General features: G+C 48.4%; 1 protein-coding gene across 1 annotated transcript in view; it reads left to right on the top strand.

Moving 5' to 3' along the window:
- The first annotated feature begins 3,925 nt into the window (after nucleotides 1-3,925).
- The window catches only part of LOC101541112 (peptidyl-prolyl cis-trans isomerase A), a 36,643-nt gene continuing 18,663 nt past the window's right edge, over nucleotides 3,926-21,905 (top strand). The window contains exon 1 of the mRNA XM_004616262.2: nucleotides 3,926-4,169. The gene's annotated coding sequence lies outside the window, so the exon portion shown is untranslated. The remainder of the gene's footprint in view (nucleotides 4,170-21,905) is intronic.

Raw genomic sequence — 21,905 nt, 5'->3', positions numbered from 1 at the left:
AACTTCTGCTGGAGCGAGCCGGGCTCCAGCCCGGCCTGATTATGTCTGGAATAGGGTGGCGAGACTCTCAATATGGTGGTGCAAAGGTCCCCTGATGAACATTCTAGAACATTTGCCAGAAGCCAGACTGAGGTTGGATAAAACCACTAGGACACACCTCCCATCTGTACAAGAATTTATTCCTGGGGCTGGAGAGGTAGTACAGCGAGTAAGAGGCCAGTCAAAGGGATCTGGGTTTGATCCCTGGCACTCCATGTGGTTCTCCAAGCACTGCCAGGAGTAGTTCCTGAATGCTGAGCCAGGAATAGCCCCTGAGTACTGCCGGGTATGGCCCAAAAACAAGCAAAACAAAAAAATGATTTCACTCCTGAGGCAAAAATACTTAGGAGACCAAAAATCTTCTGCCTGGTTTCTTGAAATAAATTTCTTGCTGTCTGACTTTGTGAAGCAAAATGTATTAATACTCATGATGGGAGATCAGCCTTCAATAAATAATGCTGGTTGTTCTAATGTACCTGGCATGAAATATTCAGAGCCATTAATGCATTTCAGTTTAAATAGTCACCAGGCTTGTATCCAAATCAGTGGTAAGCTTAGATTCTTTCATCTTCCTTTGCATAGATTGGATGTAGAGTGCAAGAGTTTCCATCAAGGGTACCAGCTGGGCCTGAGAGATAGTACAGGTGGAAGAGGTAAGGTGCCGGCCTTACACATGGCTAGTCCTGGTTCAAATCCTCTGAACACCTTGCAACCCCTTGCCTGGAGTGATCCCTGACCACAGACTAAGTCCTGAGCACAGCCGGGTCTGGCTCAAAAAGACCAGGAAATAAAACCCTACCCAGATGACATTTTTTAGGGGCTGGAATTTGGGTAGGGCTCTAGCCTTGCAAGCAACTGAACTGAATCAGTCCCAGCACCACATATGGTCCCCTGAGCACCACTGGGCACAGAGTCAGGAGTAGACCCTGACCATAGTCAGTATGGCCCCTAAAAATACAAACAAAAAAGTGCACTAACTGCCCAGCCCTTGGCATAAATTGGGAAGTTGCGTGGTGCAGAATGTGATGGGGGTGTAGAGTGGTCAGTCCTAGCTGGAGTCCAAGACTCCTGTCCTTAGCTGGAGTTGTCTGCATTGAGGGACTCTAGGCTTAGCTGGCCAGAAGACGCCATATCGCAGCATTATGAGAGTCTCCCCCAGCTCCTGACTGTGACCATCCTGAACACTCTCATGCTGGGAATCGAACCCGGGTCAGCCACGTGCAAGGCAAACACCCTACTCGTGGTGCTATCGCTCCAGCCCTCGAGGTATAGTTCAGTGCTCCCATAGAACTGAACTTCCCAGGCTCTCTCTCATCCTTCATGAGCCTGTCATTACCCATCTTGGCTCTCCTCCGCTCAAGCTCACTGAGGACCTGACCCAACGGGCTGGAGAGATATTGGGTAGCTTGCACACAGCTGAGCCCTGTCTGATCCCCTCACCACACACGATCCACCAAGAGCTACCACCAAGTTACCACCAAGAGTGACCTCTGAGTCAGGAGTAATCCCTGAGCACTGCCAGGTATGCCCCTCTCCACCCCCCACCGCCAAAATCCTGATCCAAAAGTTTATCATCTGATACCGCTTGATAGCGACCACTCTGTGGGTGAGATATTGACCCTAGTATACTGAAATAAACTTCTACTGTGTTTGCATTACCGAGTTAGTGTTTCTGTCAGTCTCGCCGGTTCTTACCGTTTGGGAACCCAGTATCCCAGGCTTAACAGGCCAACCCAGGTTCAATCCCCGGTACCCCATATAGTCCCCTGAACAACATCACCAGAGGTAATTCCTGAGTGCAGAGTCAGGAGTAAATTCTGAGCATCGGCAGGTGGACCCAAAAAAGAAAAAAGAAAAAACAAAAACCCAAACAACCAAGAGGCCCAGAATCTTCTTCACTTGCTTTCTGAACCCTTTAGGCCTCCTGTGGGCCTCCCCGGGCCCCTTCCCTGGCAGGGGAGATGCACCCTCCTGAGGGAGGCTCTTCCAGGACAGGACTTACCCATCAACTCCACATGTGCTGTGATGTCTCCACATGTGGGAAACTTGACTGCAGAATATGTGGTACAAGCGGACCAGTTCATGTTCTGCCCTGAAAAAAAGAGAATAAAAAATAAATACTCCTGTCCTCCTGTGGGGAGACGGCAGCTCCCTCCGCCCTACACCAGCTTGGTCTCCGCAGTCCTGCTGAGGGGTCAGAGAGCCTGCGCCGGCCTAGGCCGGGGAGGGACGCACCGGCTTACCTTGTTCTCAGAGCCCTACACCCAGTCAAGCTCCGTGGGGCCATGTGGTGCTGCGGCTGGAACGCGGGCCTCTCATGGACCCCTTGTGCATGCTCCCATGTAAGAGAGTTGCTACTCACATCCTCCTTTCCTGCTCCCAGGCTGATGGAGCTCATCCATGGTAGACCCATGGCAGTGATCCCCCAGTGTAGACCATGTCAGTGACCCAATAGTGTAGACGTGGCAGTGACCTAATAGTGTAGACATGGCAGTGACCCACCATGTAGACATGGGTGTGACCTCCCAGTGTAGACTATGGCAGTGACCCCCCCCAGTGTAGACATGGCAGTGACCTAACAGTGTAGACCATGGTCGTGACCCACCAGTGTAGACCATGGCAGTGACCCAACAGTGTAGACATGGCAGTGACCCACTATGTAGACATGGGCATGACCTCCCAGTGAAGACCATGGCAGTGACTGAACAGTGTAGACATGGTGGTGACCTAACAGTGTAGACCATGGTGGTGACTCACCAGTGTAGACCATGGAAGAGACCCACCAGTGTAGACACTGAGCTCACAGCTCTTTCTCATAGCTGAGCGTCCTTCACCATCACTGGCTCTGACTCCCCGTGCCTGGGGAGCAGGTGGAGCCCTGCAAACAGGAGTGGGTGCAGGGGCTGCCTGAGGCCACAGGCCCTCCCCTCCAGCCTCCTTGTGCTGGTTGCAGGTCCAGGGAGTGGGCCGAGCTCAGAGCTGCAAAAACTCCTATCTGAGCCTGAAAATAGCCATGCCACACAGGTCAGGGGCTGGGTTAGGGGGTCTCAGGGGATCCCAGGCCTGGGTTTCTTGCCAGAGCTTAGCCTGTTAGGCTCTGGGTTGGCCCCTAGCCTGCACCAGAGCCTGGCCAGGCATGGAGGGAAGGGGGCCCTAACTTCAGTGCACATTCCTACTCCCAAAACTTCCTGGCATCCCTCTTGCCCATCTCCTCTGCCTTTTAAACTTTGACTCTCCTTTCCAACTCAGAGTAGGTTCGGGGCCCCTCCAGCATCCCAACCTGCTTGTTCTGAGCACTCCCTCATGCATGGACTTGGGTCTATTCCTGTCCCTGCAGCAATCTGCCACTCCAGGGAGGACAAGCAGGTGTCTGCGTGGCTGGGCCACCTGGAGAGGAGCCGGGAGACTTCCGGTGGAGAGAATCATGTCGCTCTGAACCTGAAAGAAAAGAGTGGACAGGGTCCCCACATCTCTGGCTGTGGTCACAGTCACAGTGATGCCCGGAAAGGGGCAGGGTGTGCACCCTATGGCATACACACAAATGCGCGCTGGGCGTGCACCCTGTGGCATACACACAAATGCGCGCTGGGCGAGCCTGGGCAGGGCTGGCATAAAGGGACAGTTGCCATCCTGGACAACAGTACCTACAGGGCCCAGAGCCAGCCAGGGATCACTCCTGGTGGGTTCAGGGACTGCGTGCAGTGCTGGGGGTGGAGCGGCTTGACTGTGCCAGGTAATGTCTTTGTGGTCCCACCATCCTTGAATCCTTTCTTCCACAAGGAGCTGGGGTACAGCAGGGTCCCTCCCCCGTTCCCCTTTTCCAGGTGCCTGGGGATGCAGGGGAGGGAGCCCGGCTCCATTAAGAGCGTCACAGCCTTTGGGCCGCACCGCAGTGACAGCGTGGCCCCACTTTGGGCTCCCGTGCTCTTTCTCTACGAGCATCTGCTCGCATGGGACCAGCGGCCACGTCCCTAACAGCCCAGGGAATGACACAGAGTGGGTCTGGAGGTTAATTTGCCCCGCTTTTGAGTGCCTTCAGGCTGGCCACGGAAAGGCAGAGATCACCGAAAAGACCCGGGTCACGGCCACCCAGCCCTGCGGCTCTGGGTTCCAAGCCTGGACGCTGGAAGGTAAAGTTCGCCCTGAGAAAACCAGCCTCAGGCAAAGGAGGAGGGACGGGGGAGGAGGCGCCCGCGGGAGCAGCGACCGGGGTGGGGCTGGGGGGCGGGGCTGGCGCGATATCCCGCCCGGGCACCCGCGTCCGCACCCCCGCCCGCGGGGAGCGGGGCGTGCGCATGCGCATGCGTGGGTTGGGGGTGGTGCTGAGCGGCTACAGGGCCGCCCTGGGCCACACGAGGGCGCCCCGCACCGTCGCACACAGTCAGGGGTGCTCCTGGGAGGAGAGGGGGCCCCGGTACCCGGCCGCGCGCTCAGGCTTCCCGTGGGTCCTCCGGAAACACAGGCGCTCTCGGGTACCTCGAGTCGTGCCTCGGGCTGACGGCGGTGACCGTGCAGAGCAGAGCATGTGCAGGTGCTGGGAGGGCAGCCTGGGTCGGGGTGAGGGTCCGAATCCCGGGGAGGGGCTATTGACTTTGATTGTTGTCTTTGACTTCCTTCCTTGCGCTGGGGATGGGACCCAGAGCCTCACGCACGCAAGACGGGGACTTGTTAGTGCCGAGCCACCTCCTGGGCTCCAATTCGGCTTTAGACAAAAGCTGTTTGTGGCTTGAACTTAACTTGCTTAGGGGAAATTATGATTAATTTTTAGTTGTTTTTGGGGACCACACCTGGCAAAACTCAGGGGTTATTCCTGGCGGTGCTCGGGGATACCAGGGATCAAGTCCTGGTCTGAAGGTGCAAAGCAAACACCCTTCCTACTGTGCTGTCGTTGGCCCCCTAAGATCCTGAGATGCGGGGTTCTGTCTTGTAAATGCTCCCCTCTTCTCCTAGACCCCCACCACTTCTTGCAGCATATTGCAAGAAAAGGGGTGTGTCCTCTTTCTAGCCCCGTGGGATTCACACGCACGCACACACACACAAGTCTTCATCCGTGACTGGTCGTTGGGAGCAATAATAACTGATTATTATTAGTTATTAATAATAATTAATAACTGATTGTTAAAGCGGCTCTGTTGCCCACGGCACATAGCTCTCACCACCAGAGTCTCTCACTTCTGCCACACTGGTATGGGATGTCTGCTCCGGCTCGGGTGAGCCCAGACTTCAGCTCAGCTAAGCGGGTCGGACCTTCTGCTCTTCCCACCCAGCATGAGATGGAGTCAGGAGTCTCTGACCCACCACTGGGTGGCTTCTTCTCAGCTGACTTGTAGGTGCCCTTATTGGTGTGCTGCTGGCTTGTGAGGTAGCAGAGTAAATCATATGCTCCACAGCGAGCCTGTGCGAAGAGAAATATTGGCAAAGACCACCTCAGTCTCTGAGCAAAACACATGCTGTGGGCTGCTCCTGGCTCTGTGCTCAGGGATCCTTCCAGGCAGTGCCCAGAAGACCAGAGGTGGTGCCAGAGATCAAATGAGGGTCAGTCATGTGCAAAGCAAGTGTCAGATCCCCCTCTGGTCCTATCCTGCCACTATATTATATGTGTACTTACAATTTATACTATATATATACATTATATGGGCACGAATTGACTGGGCAATAAGTTTTGCTTTTCTCAAACACAGAAAAATCATTGACATTGTTTACAAACCTGGCCCACAGGTCCATTCAGTGGAATATATCATACTCAAATTTATCAAATTTAAAATAGAGGCTGATGGGTGGCCACACTTTTGTGCGGCCGCTTTGCTGCTTATTGACCAGGATCTGGAGGCCAACTAGACTACTTTTGATTCCAGAAACTGCTTGCAGCCATGTCTCTAGACTGTGAACTAAGGCATAGCCCCACGCCAGCCGAGGACGGGAAATATCCTTCTTTCTCGGTTTTCTTTTTCCCTTGTCAGGCGGCATCGCGTCAGCCATATTATGAGGACTATTAAGCAGCAGGCACAAACTTGGTGGCACAGGAAGGAGAAAAAAAAAAGTTATGTACTTGGAACAGCGGGACTTCATATCTCTTCATTCTCAGCAATGGAAAATTAATTATCAAATGCTTCCTTGGCAGTAGGGCTCTCTTTTCTGGGGGGAAACTCCAACAACAATAGCAACTTTTGTGTTGAAATACGGAATGTAATCAAGGTAAAGAGAAAATGAAGTGAAATTTATCAGTTACGCAGGTGGGGGGTGGGGGGGCCGGGGTGGGAGGTATACTGGGGTTTTTGGTGGTGGAATATGGGCACTGGTGAAGGGATGGGTGTTTGAGTATTGTATAACTGACACATAAACCTGAGAACTTTGTAATTTTCCACATGGTGATTCAATAAAATAAATTAAAAAATAAAATAAAATGGGGGCTGATATGTTGGAATATTGAATGTTTGTGACAAATTATCATGATAAGTTTGTAAACACAGTGTTTAAATAAAGTGTAAAGTAAATTTTTTTTACATATATAGGCCTTATCTATTTCATGTAAACTTCAAAATATATTAACACAGAAGTTTTTTTAATGTTTTATTGACAACAGGTAAGACATGATTATTACCATAATGAGATCCACGTACAAAATAAAATTTAATTCAATGTATCTTAGATTCTTGAGATGAGAACTTACTTATGTAAATGAAAACAGGAATTTCATTGATTGTATTAAATAGTTTTAATTTCTTTATTTCATAGGTTAAAATCTATAGCAATCACCAAAAAAAATAAACTTTGGGGCTGGAGTGATAGCACAATGGATAGGGCATTTGCCTTGTACATGGCTGACCCAGGTTTGATTCCCAGCATCCCATATGATCCCCTGAGCACTGCCAGGAGTAATTCCTGAGTGCAAAGCCAGGAGTAACCCCTGTGCATCACCAGGGATATGCTCTTCTGAAAAGTCCAATTAAGGAAGAAATTCACATGTGTCTTATTAGCAATTAGCAACATAGGTGCAGTTAAGCATAAAGTAAAGTCATGGGCAAAGGAGGAAGAAACACAGGCACTTCTGTTCCTGAGGCATCAGTCCACAACCTGAGGATGATGAGGATGACACCCCCCTGAGCCCCTTTTTCCCCAAAATAAATTAGTGGTGGTGCCATGAGGGATATTTGAGTGGAGGGTGGGTTGGGAACAGTTCATGCATGAAACCCCCTCATTAACAATGTTATAAATCATGGCGCCTATAATTTTTTTTATTTTTTATTTTAATTTTTTTCCTATACTTTTAAAAAAGTTTTTAAAATGCATGATGCTTGGTCTTTCCGGACCCCACTCTCCCTTGAACATGTTTCTCTCCTCTGTTTTGTTTCCACCCTGGAGAAGTCCATGTCCTCTCTTAAATATATATTCCTCTCTTTCTCTTCTCTCACATCTGAAAAATTTCTTTTTTTATTCATTTTTGTGTCACACCTGGTGATGCTCAGGGGTTACTCCTGATTCTGCACTCAGGAATTATTCCTGGCAGTGCTCGGGGGACCATATGGGATGCTGGAAATCAAACACAGATCAGCCACATGCAAGGCAAATGCCTTACTCGCTGCACTATTGCTCCAGCCCCTGAAAATTTTCTTTTAATAAAAACTATTTTGAGGGGTAGAGAAGTAAGGTGCTTGCCTTCACGCTGCCAAACAGGGTTGGATTCCTGGTACCTCAGAGGTCAGTCTCCTGAGCACAGAGGCAGGAAGAAGCCCTGAACTAGTCCGTGTGGCCCAAACAAACAAACAAACAAATATATATATATATATAGACTATTTTTCTTTATTAAAAACATGAAATTTGACCTATTGACTCCGAATAACTTACCCCAAGGGACAGATGTGATTGGCTGCTACCAGGAAGAGCAACTGAACAGATGCAAAAATCTTCCTGAGAGCTGTGCCCCCACGCAGGGGCCTAGTCAGGCTTCCAGAAGCCCCAGAAACCCAGAGCTGATTGCGTTGTTATAGACAGCCCAGGAACAGAGCAAGACAAAAAGCTTGGGCTCTATCTCTAACATGCACACTCGCACGCACGCACATCTACCCCCCCACTCTCCCCCTCACACAGAGGCTGCACCCTGTGAAGTGGGGGCGATCCAACAAACCAAAGCCACATAAATCACCTAGAGCCCTGCCTTTCCATCCTCCTGATGGAGATAAACCCCCCAGGAGGGTTCCCTGAGGTTCTTTCTGTGGCAGAGAAACTGAAACAGCTGAAATTTTAGGGGAAAGAAGCTGCACGAATTCATTTACCCTCAACAACTCTTTGATGAAAGCTAATCTGGGTGCTGGACAAGCCCTTGAGAAATCAGTGAGAAAGCGGGTGTGTCCCCAGGGCTTCCTTCTCCTTTCAGGAACTACTGTGTTGACCTCTATGTTGGGTGGTTATTTCAATAGAAATTCTTTTTGTAAATAAAAGTCCTCTAAATGACAGAGATAGCATCTCTAAATCTCAGGATTCACCACATCTCAACTTGGAATGCTGAGATTCTTACTGCTGAGATTTGTGCTTTCTTTGTTTGGGCCACACCCAGCTGTGCTTGGCTGATTCCTGGCTCTGTGCTCAGGCATCACTCCTGGCAGACTCCAGGGACCATATGTGGTGCCAGGGCCATATGCTAGGCAACCGCCCCACCACTGTACTATCATTCTGGTCCTACTTCTGGGCTTTCTGACATGTCCCATTCCCACTGGTGTGAGGTAATATCTGATTGTCATTTTATTTCCACTTCCTGATAATCAGTGCTGAGGAGCACTTTTTCATATGTCTAGAGGCTACCTGCATGTCCTTCTTTGAGTACATTTCTGTTCAGCAACTCTCCCTTCTTGTGTGTGTGTGGGGGGGGCATACCCAGCAGTGCTCAGGAGTCTCTCAGGTGCTCAGGGGATCATATGTGGGCTGGAGATTGAGCCCAGGTCACTGCGTGCAAGGCAAGTCACCTGACCTGTTGTACTCTCTCTCTGGCCCTTCTCCAGTTTTCTTGGGCCACACCCTGCTGGACTATCACCCAGGGCCCTATTTCTGGGTTTTCTGACTTGACACCTCAGGGCTTACTCTAGGCTCTGCACTCAGGAATTACTCCTGGTGGTGCTTGGGGGACCATATGGGATTCGGGAATCAAATCCGGATCGACCTTGTGCAAGGCAAATGTTCTACCCACTGTACTGTCACTCCAGCCTCCTGGCTTTTTTTCCTTCTGTTTTTTTGTTTTGCCCCCCAAGTTGTGCTACCCGGAGCCCCTCCCTGCCGTCGTAGGCTGCCCGGTTCAGTGCCAGGCCCAATGGTGTTCTTTTGGGTCAAATAGAGCAGAAACATTCTCTGCCTGACCTCACTCCGTTCACCCGTTCAGAGCTGCAGCTCCTGGCCCACTCTCAGCCTTTCCAATCCCTACCTCTGCCTCATGTCCCCCCCCCCCCCCCGGCCCACTGTCCTGGCAGCACCTGCCCCCGTATGGGTGTCTCCATCCCCCACCCTGCCAGGGCGCACCTGTGCACTGGGCTGGACTGGGACCCTGTTCTGGATCCAGCCCGCCCTGCCCCTGGGCAGTGCTTGGCTTTGCTTCTCTCTCTCTTCCAGCTCCCTTCCTGACCTGGGGGGAGGGGAGGCCCCTTAAATGTGCCCTCAGAGGCTGTTTAACTGCATTCCTGGGCTGGGGAGCTAAACATCACTGACCTACAACTTTACCAATAGGTTTTGGACTAAGAAGTTCCCATGATCTGAGGGTAGCTACCAAACAATCAAGAACCCCCTGGCATGGGGCTAGAGAGCTAGCACCGCCGCTAAGGTGCTGGCCTTAGATGCAGCTGACTGGTGCCCACTACGGTTCCTGAGCACAGAGGCAGGAGCAAACTCTGAGCAGAGCCTGTGTGCCCCCTGGCCCCAAATGAACAAACAAAACCTGGCAAGTGGTAAGTCAGAAGGAAATTCAGGCTCACAAGCAGGAATAACTATTTGGTATGGTGCAGGGGGGAAATGACTGGAAAATAGGAAATAAGGAGCTAAGGGGCCTGGGCACATGGTAGAAAATAGGCCATTGTCTCTGTAATATCCAAGTATCCGAGCATCTCACGGACGATGAGTCTGTGGGAACTGAGTATAATAATTAGGCAGACAAACCCACTGGGAAAAATCAATGAGGTTAGAATCCCTAAAACCCCAATCTGCTTCAAGAACTTCAGTGACTTGTTGCTTACGAGAGACCTACTAAGGGCAATAACTCAGAGGCGCCCAGGATGTGCCTAGCAGGGAGTGCCTGTCTCCAGCGACACTGGAAGCCACAGGGGTGACCTGCTGACCCTTGCACCACTGGCCAGAGAAGCTCTGCTCTGCCAGCTGTGGGGCGCTAGGACTGGTGATCCCCAACACCAGGGGGAGGCCCCAGGGGTGGGATGGGTGGGGAGAGACAGGGAGAGAGACAGAGACAGAGAAAGTGAGGGGGGGTGAGGGATGGAGGGAGGGAGAGGGAAGAGAGAGTCAGTCGAATCTATGATTAAAGAAGGAAATGTGGGCTGGAGCCATAGTGCACAGGACAGGTGCTTGCCTCTCACATGGCTGACCCTCATTCGATCTCTGGCACTGCATATGGTCCCCCAAGTCCATCAGGAATGATCCCTGATCACAGAGCCAGGAGTAGATCCTGAGCACCACAGGATGTGGCCCCCAAATCAAAATAAATAAATAAGTGAAACAAAGACAAAACTGAACAACATTATAAAAGACAAAATTGAATTTAAGGCATGGAACTTTTTAATTATTACATCAAAGTTAAAACAGATGGACCTTTCCAAATGATACAAATAGATTATACAGAATCCTTGCCTATATCAGAAAATAAACTACATGCACACATTGTTTGTAGACACATAGGAATATGATTCCTCTATCCTGGCAGGACAAGTGATAGAAAGTAGACTATCTGAGCAGTGGAGATCTGATTTGCTCATTTGGGGGGGAGTGGTGGGGGCACACCTGGCAGGGCTCAGAGTTTGTTCCTTGCTCCGTGCTCAGGGATGACTCCTGGCAGTGTTCAGAGTTTGCTCCTGTCTTTGTGCTCAGGGATGACTCCTGGCAGGGCTCAGAGTTTGCTCCTTGCTCTGTGCTCAGGGATGACTCCTGGCAGGGCCCAGGGAACCACATGGGGTACCCGTAATCGAACTGGGGTCAGCCGCTTACAAGACGAGTGCCCTACCCACTGCACTGTCTCTCTGACCCTGATTAACCCGCTTTCTCCTCTGAGCCATCAAGGAAGCAGGTCAGGCACTGACTCAGGGGAGGCGAAGAGCACTGGCTAGAAAACAAGGCACTCTCCTTAGACTCCTGCAGCCTTGTCAACTTACAAGTTAGTTCCCAACTTACACCAAGGCTTGAGCGCTCGCTAACAAGCCAGATCTGAAAGCTGGGGTGAAAGCGGTATGGAAGACAGCAAGATCACGGAACCGTGGGCGTAGAAGAGACAGTGAAATACCTATCAACTTAGTACTGTCAGTGCTGCAGCCATGCACAGGAATGACGCAAACCCTAAAGCTGTCAAGAAGCTCAAGGGGCTACACACATGCTTTACATGTAGGCACGCATTTAACCCTTGGCAGCTCACAGGTCTCCAGTCAACGTGGAGTAAGAAATACCCCTGAGGGCTGTCAGGTATGTAACCCCCTGAAAAATCCACTAAAAGTAACCCTAAGGGATAAATTATAAGGTGAAGTGTGGGGGCCAGAGCCACAGTACAGCAGGAAAGATGTTTTTCTTACATGCAGCTGACCCAGTTCTATCCCCAGTAGTTCACAAGGTCTCCTGAGCACTGTCAGTGGTAACTCCTGAGTGCAGAGCCAGGAGTAACCTGAGCATTGCTGGGTGGTGTGACCCAAAGCCCAAAACCAAACAAACAAACAAACAAAAAAATAAGTCAAATAAAGAAGGAAAATGCCAATTAGAAAGGGAAAGTACCAATTAGAAAACAAATGGCAGATGGCTGGTATAGCATTGTGACATTTTCACCCCAGTTACAAATAAAATTATTGGGAAACAGAACATAATTGTGTATGCATAAATCAGATAAAAAGATCTGATTTAATGTTTCTGTAAAACTGGCAGGCATGCAGACTATAATCTCCCATTGCTTCCTGCTAACAACACTGATGCAAGCGCCACTTTCGGGGCGACAGATAGGCATTCTATCCTTAAGAGAATCCTGACTCTAGAATAGGGCGCCTGCTATTCTGCATAAAATCATGACTGACACCTTTACCGGGAGGGCGGCTGGGAGTGGCCAGCCCTCATCTTGTGGCCAGCCCTCATCTTGGCCAGCCCTCATCAACTGCTCTCATCTTGGCCACAAGAGACAGGAGGGTTACTGAAGCACCGTCCTTGTCTTATGCAGGGACCTCCTATGCATCTGAGACCCTGCAGAAATTGCCCTGGTGATAGCCTGTTTCATTACTCCTTTTCATTGGCTCCAAACTGCAATGCAGCTCTCAGGCACCAGGATGCAAGTCTACCATGTCTGATACACTCTCTGTTCTCTGTGACCACCATCCCATCAGCTGACTGTAACCGTGAATGACAACTTTGTGAATGTAGGAGGGAACCAATTCCATGGGAATAGTACATGCTTTGGGATAGGTAAGAAATAATGTGCATCTGGTGCAATGATGCATCCTACTATTAGATGGGGGATTGGAGTACGGTCAGAGCAGTATAAAATACTTTATCAAACTAACCGTGAGACAGATATTCAGGGCAGTATAAAACACTTTATCGAACTAACCGGGAGACAGATATTCAGGGGGCCAGGGGTGCATGCCTCACATGTGCAGGAACCTGAGTTTGATTTTCTTAACCATATGCTCCCTTCACTATTAACCTGAGGCTGACCTGGTTGTTTCCCTAGTACCTCATAAGGTCCTCTGAGCATGGTCAGAGGTAACCCTATGCTCCTCTCACTGTTATCCTGAGGGCCCTGGACTCATCACTCACAGATCATTGGGCCAGCTGGGTCCTGCTGGGTGATGCTGTGGGTGGCCCTGGGCCCCTTTATACCTGCTTGGGAACCCCCTGCCTTCAAATGAATAAATAAATAAGCCTTATTATACTAACTATATGTCAAAAATTGCAAGTTGAAACAAATTTTACTCTATGAAATGGAGCACATAAGGAATCGATAGGTGGGCTGGAGCAGAGGGCTGGGTGCCTGCCTTGCATGCTGATCACCCTGGTTCCATCCCCAGCCCCACATATGGTGTCTGCCAAGAGTGATGCCTAAGCACAGAGCCAGGAGTCAGCCCTGAGCACACAGGGTGTGGTTCCCAAACAAAAACAAACCAAAAAAAATTGATAGGTGACGTAGAAACCAAGAGTGACGTGCAAAATATTAAATTCAAAATTTCTGGTGTTGGGACTGGAGCGATAGCACAGTGGGTAGGGCGTTTGCCTTGCACGCAGCCAACCTGGGTTTGATTCCCAGCATCCCATATGGTCCCCTGAGCACCACCAGGAGTAATTCCTGAGTGCATAGCCAGGAGTAAACCCTGAGCATTGCCAGGTGTGACCCAGAAAGCAAAAAATTAAAAGAAAAAATTAAAAAAAAAATCTGGTGTCTGAGAAGGTAAGCCTTGTCTATGACCATTCGGACCCAATCCAAAGGACCCTATATGGCTCCTCAAGAAGTGATCCCTGAATTATAGCCAAGAATAACACCAAAACACAGCCTGTGTCTTCAAGTGTGGGATGAAACAACAATAAAAAAAAAATTCAAAATTTCAGGACAATTTAGGAAAAAAAACCTGAAACGCTAGAGAGGAGTTACACATGGCCCACTGACCATGAATGACAGCTATACTTTGTGGTACTTCAAAATGGGTCTTATCCTGCATCCCCACATGACAACCAAGCAATTCTGTCTTTAACTGTAAAAGGGTTGGGGTGTGGCTCAGCATTAGAGCATTTTTCTTGTATGTGTGAGGCCCTGGGTTCAGTCCCTGGCCCTGCAACGAATTATAAATAAATACAAAAAGACTGATCTTCATTAAGCCCCTGCCTTCACTGACTCATTTTCACTCATTAGAAATGTAACTGGTGTCAGAGAGATAGAACAGTGGGTAGGACGTTTGCCTTGCACACTGCGGACCTGGGTTCAATTCCTACACCTCATATGGTCCCCGAGCCTCCAGAAGTGATGCCTGAGTACAGCCAGGTCTGGTCAAAAAAGAGGAAAGAAAAAAAAGTAACAAAAGGCAGGACCTGGAGTTAGTACAGTGGTTCGATTCCCACCACCGTATTCTTTTGAGCCCTCAGCAGGGAGTCCTGGCTCACCCCTGGCACCACAGGGTTTGAGCAGCATAGAAGCCCCCCCACTGCCAAAAATAAAAAAATAAATTAAGAAGAAGGAAAAAGCAAAGCTAAACCAGACTGGCCTAAGGCTTGTCCTACAAGGCCGAGTGTTGTCCTCTCTGGGAGAAGCTTTCTTGAGGCATTTTATTGACTCCGATTGGGCCAAAGCAGGACTTTCAGGGCAATTTGCACTGATAAAGACCTGAGATCCCAGCTGACCAGTTTGGGCCAGTTTCCCCCAGTGGAGCCCAGACAGCCACGGCCTTCTCAACCTCTAGTCTCCTTCCTCTTTACCTCACTAAATCCACTCCCCCGTGACATTTCTCTGCATTCTCAGAACATGGGACTTGGATTCATCGCCCATTCTCAGTCACACACACTCGCAGGCTCCCTGTTGAATGTGCATAAATTTCCTGAAAAACCACTAGAACAAGTGTCAGCTGTTACCTCACCCGAGCTCCGCAAGGCAGAAAAGCAGATCCTCTTCTTGAAGCTGTTTCCGGCTGGGGTGGTAGACGCCATTCCCACTCGGGATGTTTTTAGGCCAATGAAGTCCTCCTTGTCTGCGTAGTTGCTCCCCCGCTCTTCCGGACATCACTTTCTCTTTTCCCCCAGCATTCTGCTTTCCCTTGTATGATTAGATTTCCCTTTCAGTTAGTTTCCTCCTTGGTGAGTGCATCTGTTGCATGCTCATTTGATATTCACAAGAGAATCATGTTTTAACCTGTGAGTGGGGAGTTTTTGACAATTGGGTTTACTGAGAATCGATGGCAAGTGATGAGTGCTAGGGAGGCTGGGGGGTCCCAAAAAGGTGGTCCCAGAAGTCCAATAAGGCAACGGTGGGGGATATGGTAAGGAGTGTGGGCAGGCTGAGATAGAACTACCTGTGGGTGTTGATGCTGAAGGAAAACTCTCGGGAAGTGTTTAGCCTCCTGGCTAAACCCCAAAGCTCCTGGCTCAGAAAACTACCCCCCACCCCAGGGGCTGAAGAAATGTTACAGTGTAGGGCATTTGCCTTGTGCGTGGCAACTTGGATTTAATTCCAAGCATCCCATATGGCCACCCGAGCACCACCAGGTGTAATTCCTGAGTACAGAGCCAGGAGTAACCCATAGTTGTGGCCCAAACCTCCCATACATCCCCCATAAAAAATTGAAAAAGAAAAAAACCGTACCCTCTGGGAGGGAACCCAGGAAGCCTGGTGGAGGGAAATTGATAATGGTTGCAGGATTGATGCCAGAACATAGTATGCTTAAAATTCAATTATGAATAACTTTGTAAATCTATAAATAAATACAAATTACACTGTAAAAATATAAATGTGACAACTGTGAAAACAACAATGAAAACCTCTCCCTGTACATGCGTCCTCGCCTGGTTAGCTTGGAATCTCCCGGCTTCTAGAAGTGGCGATAGTTTCTACAAGTGTCTCTCCAGCCAAGTGTCTCTCCAGCCTCAAACGTGAAGTAATCAACACTCAAGCTCAAGTCTCTTTGTTTTGTGGTTTGTTTTTGGTTTGCGGTACACACCGGGCTATGCTCAGGGTGTGCGCCTGGTTCTGTGCTCAGGAATCACTCCTGGCAGGATTCAGGGTCTATAAGGGGTGCCAGATATGAACCCCAGTTGGCTACATGCAAGGCAAATACTGTACATGCTGTAATATCGCCCCGGCTTTTAAGGTGACTTTTAATTTCTTTACACTGTCACTGTCACTGTCATCCCGTTGCTCATCAATTTGTGAGAGCAGGCACCAGTAACGTCTCATTGAGAGACTTATTGTTACTGTTTTTGGCATATCCAATACACACGGGTAGCTTGCCAGGCTCTACCACGCGGGCTCGATACTCTTGGTAGCTTGCCGGGCTCTCCGAGAGGGGCGGAGGAATCGAACTCGGGTTGCCGGTGTGAAAGGTGAATGCCCAACTGCTGTGCTATCGCTCCAGCCCTTCTTTACACTGTATTCAGTTTAATTTTGGGTTGGGCAAGTGGGCACACCCAGCTGTGCTCAGGGCTTACCCCTGGCTTTGTGCTCAGGGATCACTTCTGGTGATGCTCAGGGGGTTTCTATTTGCAGTGGCAGGGATTAAATATAGTCCATCCAAGGCCAGCGTCTTCCTTGCAGTTCTCTCTCTCTCTCTAGCCCGCTTCTTCTTTGTTTCTTTTCTCATCTTTGCTCTCTCTCTGCCTCACAGCCAGATGAAAGCAGTAGGAAGCAACTGTGCTGGAGTCTTAACTACTGACACCAGCGTGTGTGCCCCTGAGTCTACTGCCTGTCCTGGTCCCTCAGCAGCTGCAGTTGATCACCGCCTTCGGTGACAGCATGGTGAATTCAGTATGTCTACAGTTTGCTTATTTTTACTGCTGCATTAAGCTAACATGTTTGCACTAGTGTTGACGTCTACGGGCTTGTTGTATAGTTGTCACCCCTCATAGCCATCAGTGCACAAAACAATCCACCATGGTTCTTTTTTTTTTTTTTTTTTTTTTTGCTTTTTGGGTCACACCCGGTGATTGACAGGGGTTACTCCTGGCTCTACACTCAGGAATTACCCCTGGCAGTGCTCAGGGAACCATATGGGATGCTGGGAATCGAACCCAGGTTGGGCGTGTGCAAGGCAAACGCCCTACCTGATGTGCTATCACTCCAGCCCCCTCTTATGTTCACTTTAGCGCTAGTACAATAGCAAAGCTGCAGAAGCAAGCCACATGTCCAATGACAAAAGAATGGATAAAAATGTGGGGTGTAGATACACAATGAAATACTCTGTAGCTATAAGAATATATACAACCTCACCATTCGCTACTGAACTGAACTGGAGGGCTTGTGGTAAATGAAATGAGAGGAAGGATCTTTTAATTCTTGAGACAGCAATGCCTAGTAGGAAAGAAAATCTGCAAGGAAAAAAAAATCTCATTATGAATTTCAACGCCAGTAGAGAATATTGCAAATGAAATTGCTAACCCGTTTGGGTCTCCAAGTCATTTTCCTCATGTTAGTGCAGGATCTGAGTTGAGCCTTTATTAACCTCCAGGATTACCCTGGGTTTGTCTCTTCGGATCAAGGTGCTGCGTTCTCTTCTTTGTTTCTCTTTCGTAATCTTAGTTTTTTTGTTTGCTTTGTGTGTTGGGACACACATGGCTGTACTTAGGGCTTTGTGCTCAGGGATCAAGCCTCCTGGAACTTGGGGGCCCTCTGTGGTGCTGGGGATCAAATCGGGTTGGCCATGTGCAAGGCAAGCACGCATTATAACTATCTCTCTGCCCCTTTTTGTATTTTAGATTTATAGAAAAGTTAGCATTGAGATTTCCTGTCTACTCTTCACCTTACTTCCTCTCCTATTCTCTTACATAATCAAGCCTGTTAAGACAAAAAAGTTAACCATTGACAATATGATTCAATGAATCACAGACCAATTCTAAGGCTGATTCCCCATTTTAGTTGCAGGACTTGACAAAGCTACTACTGCAAATGCATTTAGAGGGGCAAATATTTGTAATTCTATAACCTTCCTGGACTTTTCTTGTGGACTGGGTATAAAGTGTGACTATGAAGAACAATGGAAACTCTACTGGCAGTTCTGTTTGCTGTTGTTCTGGCTAACAATGTGACATGTGGAAGGGCCCTCACTGCACGCAGGCTGTGACAGTCTAAGTCCATCGCTCAAGAGACATTGCACACTTCCACCTTTAGTTCTCATAACTAAGCATGCTTATTTTCTGAGACTTTAGAGATAAAAATGCACTTTCAAATACTTCTGGGCCCTCCCAGGATTGGGTTGGAGACCTCCCATGTCCTCAGTGCTCTTATGAGATCGAATTCCCCATGACATTAGAGCTAGGAGTCCAGCAAATGCAAGACTGGGACTGTGGTTCAGTGGCAGAGCACATGCCTCACCTGTGTGAGGCTTTGGCTTAAATGCCCAGCACCACAAATTAAAAGAAGGTGAATTTTGTTCTTTATTTTATGCCCTCCATCCAGTACAAAGAATCAGGCACTTAGAAGATACTGTAAGAAATATCAGAGGAATGAAGAATGCTCTTTTCTTCTTCTTCATTTGAAAATTGCTCTTTTCTTCTTCCTTTTTTCTTTTGCTTTTTGGGTCACACCCGTGATGCACAGGAGTCACTCTTGGCACATGCACTCAGGAATTACACCTGGCGATACTCGGGGGACTATATGGGATGCTGGGAATCAAACCTGGGTCGGCAAGGCAAATGCCCTACCTGCTGTACTATCACTCTGCCCGCTCTTTTCCTCTTTAGATACTATTCATTGTCTTTCTCTGTCCATTGATGGAACAGAAACCATTTTGTTTTACTTCCTCTTGAATCTCCAAAGCCTAGAAGCCTAGAACAGCACTTAGAACTGGCATGTAGTAAATGTCAACCATATCCATGGATGAAAGTGTGGAAAAGTAGATTTACTTCATCCAGGGTCACCTTTTTGTGACATCCTTGTATTTTTTTTTTAATGCTGATCTCTGTATGATGATATTGGAGAACAATTTTATTTTATTTTTATTTATTTATTTTTTAAAAATTTTTATTGAATCACCATGTGGAAAGTTATAAAGTTCTCAGGTTTATGTCTCAGTTATACAATATTCAAACACCCATCCCTTCACCAGTGCACATATTCCACCACCAAAAACCCCAGCATACCCCCGCCCCCGCCTCCAACTGTATAACTGATGAATTTCACTTCATTTTTGGAGAACAATTTTAATGCCTGACATATGGAACGCGGAACGCTTCAGCTTCTGGAGTTATATACTCCTATGAAGCTACATGATGGCCTGAAGAGAACGGTGTCCCCAAAGCATTGCCCAGGACAGAGAACCTGATGGCTCACAGGCCACGAACTTTCTGGTTCTTTTGTCTAATATCAACAAAACTGTCACTCGAAGACCTTTTTTGTTATTATTATGAGTTCCACTCACAAGTCACATGTCCTTATGTTTAGTCACCAGAATGTTTGAGTTCTTTTGGGTGGGGAGTGGGGGAAGGGAGGCCTGCCCAAGGTGAAGGGCTATGGGCCCAGTCCCAGGTACCCTCAGTTCCAGAGGGGCCACTAGGGCTACACCCAGCAGTACTTGTGGGACCATATGGAATAAAGCCTTGACCTGGGGGTTGGACTCAGGGCCTCTGAGTAGTCTTGCTCTTTGAGCTATCTCCCCAGTCCCAGAACAGAAGTCATTCAAAAAAGTTAATCTGATTACTATATTTAGGTCACATGTTTAAAATAGTGTTAACATTCATATTTAGTGTCTAATTACTGCATCTTTGCCACCGCCCAAAATGCCAAAGACCCTTCTACCACTTTTTTTTTATGTCATTTCTAGTCTGTCCCTTCATCCCCACCCCTCTTCCCCACCAAATCCTTGATCATCCCTTGCTTGGTTGTCTGAGTTTTATAGTCTAAGACCAAAGGTTTGTCATCCTTTGATACTGTGCACTCCCATGTTTTGTTTCTTAATATACCACAGATGAACGAGGTCAATCAATATTTGTATTTCTTCTGACTTATTCACTAAATATGATACCCCCCAGTTCCATTCAAGCTGCAGTGAACTGCAGGAGTTCATCTTTTCTTATAGCTGAAAAGTGAGAGTATAAATCTTAAAGAAGCAAACAGGGATCAGAGAGATAAATACTATGGCAGGTTAGACGCTTGTCATGCATGTTGCCAACTCATTTGACCCCAGCACTGCATATGGCCACCCATGCACCACTGGGAGTGATTCCTGAGCACTGCTGTATGTGGCCCACCTCCCCCTCCCCACCTCTTCCACACACATCTCGATGGATTCGCCAACCACAAAACTGAGCCCCATAGTTTCGGGGTTTCCAGGAGATTTTATGCATAGTCTAGACTGACAAAGTCACTGACTCTTACTCATTGAATTCAACTTCTGCTTTCTCCCTGGCTCCCCCGGAAGTCAGAGTGGGGCTGAAACTGCCACCACTGGTCAGCCTGGAGACCAGCCTCACTGTGACATTAGGTGAGGGACCAGCCACCAACCATCTTGGTGATGATGATAAGGCACTCATCATCCCAGCGACTCTTAGGGCTCTTGGAATGTTCTACTTAGAACTGGGACAAAGGCCAAATCTTCCTCATGCTGGTTACATGTTATGTGTTCCCACTGGTGCTTTTCTGGAAAATTGGAGGGGACAGAAATCAGAACTGCAGCTTTCAGGGACGATAGGTAAGGGAAAAGGGTTGATCACAAAGGGGCAGGGGGAGCTGGCCTGTTCGAAATGGGACTGATTGCATATTGGGACTCATCATATAGTTATTTGAACAAATGCCTTATCCAAAGTCATGAAATTTTACTCTGATGAGAAGGAAGTGTGTGATGTATACCTTAATAAATATTTTATCCAGTTATTCTATTTACCACATGTAAGTGAGATTGTCCTGTATTTGTCTTTCTTTTTCTGGCTTACTTCATTTAACATGATAATTGGATGTGGGAATGCAATGATTAAAGGGGGGGGATTCTGGGCTGGAGCGATAGTACAGCAGGTAGGACTGCCTTGCACGTGGCCAACTCAGCATCCCATATGGTCCACTGAGCATTCCCAGGAGTAATTCCTGAGTGCAGAGCCAGGAGTAACCCCTGAGCATCACTGTTGTGACACAAAAAGTCTACACACACACACACACACACACACACAAACACACACACATATATATATATCTATATATATATATATATAGATGTATGTATATATCTATATATCACTGTATCAATGTCATCCCATTGCTCACTAATTTGCTCAAGCGGGTACCAGTAATGTCTCCATTGTGAGACTTGTTACTGTTTTTTGGGCGTATAAGATATGCTATGGGTAGCTTGCCAGGCTGTACCATTTGGGCAGGATACTCTCAATAGCTTGCCTGGCTCTCCAAGAGGGACGGAGGAATCGAACCCGGGTCGGCCATGTGCAAGGCAAACACCTACTCACTGTGCTGTTGAATTCTGGGACCAGAGTGAGAGTTTGTTTTTTTGCTTTATGGGTCAAACACGGCAATGCCCAGGGGTTACTCCTGGCTCATGCATTCAGGAATTACTTCTGGCAGTGCTGGGGGGGGGGGGGGCGCCAAATGGGATGCTGTGAATTGAACCTGTTGGCCGTGCTGCGTGCCCTACCATGTGTGCTATTGCTCCAGCCCCTGGGACCTGAGTGAGAGTACAGTGGGTAGGGCGTTTACCTTTCACATGGCCAACTCAGGTTCAATTCCCAGCATCCCATATGGTTTCCCAAGGATGTGAGGGCGATCTGGCTGCAATATCTCTCACCCCATCGATTGCCAGGGTTGATCCGGCTGATCTGGCTAGCTAGGCTTCTTCCTCCCTCACCGCTTCTTATGCATCCCTCCTGAAGCTGCACTCTTGGTCAAAGAGGATGGCCTTCCCTGAATAGAGACAACTGGTCTTTGGTCGAGGGTATAAGAGTAGCCGTGCCCCCCTGCTAGAACCTGCAAACAAGCTCCAATATGGTCCCCTAAGCTA

This window comes from Sorex araneus, chromosome 5 (assembly GCF_027595985.1).
Source record: "Sorex araneus isolate mSorAra2 chromosome 5, mSorAra2.pri, whole genome shotgun sequence".
Classification (NCBI taxonomy): domain Eukaryota; kingdom Metazoa; phylum Chordata; class Mammalia; order Eulipotyphla; family Soricidae; genus Sorex; species Sorex araneus.
The sequence above is the reverse complement of the archived record's forward strand: the minus strand, read 5'-3'. Positions and strand labels throughout refer to the sequence as shown.